This window comes from Triticum aestivum, chromosome 1B, assembly GCF_018294505.1.
Source record: "Triticum aestivum cultivar Chinese Spring chromosome 1B, IWGSC CS RefSeq v2.1, whole genome shotgun sequence".
Classification (NCBI taxonomy): domain Eukaryota; kingdom Viridiplantae; phylum Streptophyta; class Magnoliopsida; order Poales; family Poaceae; genus Triticum; species Triticum aestivum.
Window position 1 is genome coordinate 129,128,758 of NC_057795.1, and position 3,677 is coordinate 129,132,434.

Sequence of the window (3,677 nt, forward strand, 5' to 3'; positions counted from 1 at the left end):
TGGCAACATCCTTATCTCCTCCATGATGTTGTTGAACATTAAGCTAGTGTTGGAAACTTTTGAAAGCATTTTCTTCATGCTAGCTCATGAAGTATTTGTTTGATGAAAGGAGTGACTTCCTCTTATACATGTGCATTTGGTGAAAGTTGCCGCCGTGAATTTGAGAAAGATTGTTTTGTTTCCTTTGGAATCATCCCAAATCAGTCATGCACACGTGCGAAGTATTCTGTAGTCTGGAGACTTGCAACCTTCATTCTATATGTGTCCCTAGCACACTAAGCCACTGATTGACTTGTTCAAGGAAAAGAAGTCTATGCTTGGGATCTAATCCATGGACATGCGTAAAGACTTCGATATCCTCGATGATGGTTCTCCACCTGAACTCGGTAGTGTTTAATTATAAGACTGCTACGTGGCCATGCTTGTCCGGGACAACGTGTTCGCATGTTTGTAGTAGAACCAACTCATGTTTTGGAGCTTACTATCGTAGCTCACTCCCCGAGAATCCCGCAACATTATCTCGTCGATTTGTGTTGCAAACTTTCATTTTTCTTTCTAGACTTGATGAATCTGGGATATCCTGACACCAACCAGATCTGAATCTCAGGCAGATGTGATGGTTGGAACATTTCCCAAGAATTATAATATTGGTCTCTCAATAACCGGCAAGGTGGATGTCGTGGCCAACACACCCATCCGGTAGACCTATTATTATAGTATCTTGTTTGAGGAAGTTGGCCACCTCCCCATAGGGATTTCGTAGGATTACTCCCTAGTTGCCCCTATGGATTTCTGTGTTCCGAAGTCCGACCTTTTTACTTGATGTTCTAGATATCAAACCACATCTATGGGTGGATTACGCTAGCACATCAAGGAGAACATTAGAAGCGGAGTGCTAAATGTCTCTCGGTCGATCATCCAGATTTTATTTGCTTGGCCTCGCTAAGGTGAAATCTGAGAAAGTGTTATCCTCCTTCGCATCTGCATCGTCCATCGCTATTCATCATGGTAGTATGTTGTGTTGTCAGCACCCTTGACACGGATGTTGATAAAATCTTGATGATTATGGAAATGCTCAAGTTCTTGAGAGCACGCACAAGCACTACGTGTTATCATCGGCACTAACTGGGATTCCTCTCAGTTTCCTCGGCAATGCTATGACCTTTTTTAAACAGTGAATTCACTCTCTATTGTTGGGTTCTTCCCCAGTTACCAGAATCATTCCCAGCATTTGCATTCTGTTCCCAGCTTGCACCGCCATTGTGCCATTCTACCATGGGTCTCTTCCATTTCCGATGATAAGCAAATTCATCCATTACGTTGTCTTCAACAAGGTAGTCCACATCATCCAAGTCCGAGTATGCCATTCTACCGACCCCCTCCAAACGATCGCTCGAGAATTGTCTTAGGCTGGTTTAAAGAGTTTCAATGATCTTTGAATCAAAGGTAATTCTTTTTGCCACTTAAGGGGATATTTCTACGAGTCACCTTCCCTAAGGTGCATCATTATGGTATCATGGCAACTCAACTCCTCGCTACGTGACAATCGTTTACCACATTCTTGAGTCTGGAATTGTTGTCTACCTAGTGAACCTTTGTCATCTGCTTCACTCCAATTCCTATGGATGTGTACTTCGTCTCTCAGCTCGAGAGATGTTGTTATGTCTCATTCTGTGGGTTAATCCTGAGTTGTTCGACCTTCGAGAAGAACAATTCTTTTAGGGTCTTTCCTTTCCTCTCGTTGTCATGATAGTTGGAGTTCTCAAGGCAAGACTTCAAGACAATGATGGTGAATGAATCAACGTTCAATTGAAGTGCACCCTGGATCGTGAAGATTATACTAGTTTGCGTTACCCCTTCACCTTACCCTACGCTTGAATCTCGAGACGAGATTCTTGTTTAGTGGGGGTGAGTTGTCACATCCCTAGCTTCTGGTTTGCTCTGAGCTAGCTAGTCATGTGTTGCATCATGTTTAAATTTTGCCTAAAATTGAAATGGGGATGTTCAAACCCTAGCATTAAATCAACTCAACTAGGGTGAATTAAAATCTTTTCAATAAACCCAAAAGGTTCCTAAGAAAAGTTCATGATTTCTGGTTAAGGTGGAAACCTCTGCCAAAAATGATGAATATATTTTTAGGTCATTTTTGGATTTTTGAATTAAATCATATTGTATTTGACTTTGGGCATTTAAATACTATAAATAATTTAAATGTTCAAATAAATGTTGGAAATTGTTAAGGGTCACTGAAATAATTCAGAAAGCACCCATAATTGTTTCCAGGATTTTATTAAATGATTTGGTATTTTAAATCAAATCAAAAACAAAATAATAGAAATAGAAAAGAAATAAAAGAGAGAGAGAAGGAAGTTACCTGGCGCCCACTTACCTGGCCCAGCACGGCCCAGCCCATCTCCACTCCCCCCCCCTGTCGTCTTCCTCTGCCAGTAGGCAGAGGCGAGGCGTGGCGCGCGCCCGAGAGGCCTCGGCCACCTCCTGCTTCCTCCTCGACGCCCCGGAGACGCCACGCACCTCCCTGCCTCTCTCCCTCACTCTCCCGCGTCCTCATCCTCTCCCCTGGACCTCTCTCTCACTCGCCCGAACGGAGCCGCCGCCACCGACGAGCTCCCTCGCGGCCACCGCCACCCCCTAGCCTCGCCGATGCGCTCAAAGGCTCCGCCTCGACCCCCTCTTTCTCTCCACCGAGCCACAAGGTCCCGGACACGCTGCAACGCCGCCACCATCGCCGTTTCCATCGCCAGCCGCCGAGGATCTTCACCGTCGATTCGCCGCCGTCTCCGCTTCCCCGAGCTCGTCATCTACCCCATCCGAACCACCGTGAGCTCCTGCACGTTTTGCCCCTAACCCCGTGGCTTGCCGCTCGCCGTAGCCGCCATTTCATAGCTGGCCGTAGCACGCCGCCGCCTGAGCTCGTCGCCGGCGTAGCTCCGGTGACCATTTGGTCACCCTGGCATGCCTAACTCGCTCCCCGCCCCGCGTAGCGCCCCGCTAGCCTCTCACCTCGCTCGTTTGCGCACCGTAGCACTAACTCGCCCAAACCCCGAGCTCCGGCCGCCGCCTCGGGCTCCACTCCGGCGAACCCCGGCCACCCCCGCACCTCCCGTTGGTCCCCCTAGATGCGCACGGGCACGGGCTACCTCCTGGTGCCCTTGGCGCGTCGATCCGATGCCCCTAGCGCAAGTCCGGCGTCCCCCGCCGTGCTCTGTGGTCGTCGCCGGCTAAACTCCGGTGAGAGCTGACGTGGCCGGTCATTAGGGCCTAACCACCCCGCTAACCCAGGCCTAGAGCCACTGACATGTGGGCCCTAGTGCCCCTAATCTTTAATTAAACTAAACTAACCCCCCTGTCTAACCTGTGTCACTGACGTGTGGACCCCACACGTCAGGTTTGACCTGGACCTGGCCGTTGACTCGCTGACGTCATGCTGGCTTCAGGCTGACGCAGTTAAATCATTTTCTGGATTTATTAATATTCAGGAAATTCCAGAAAATGCCTAAAACTTCTAAAAATCATAGAAATTCAACCGTAACTCCAAATTAAATAATTTATATATGAAAAATTATCAGAAAAATTCAAGGAATCCATCTGTACCATTTTCATGCATGTTAGAACAACTTATAGCTGCTGTTTAGCACAAATCAATTAAATGGCATTTG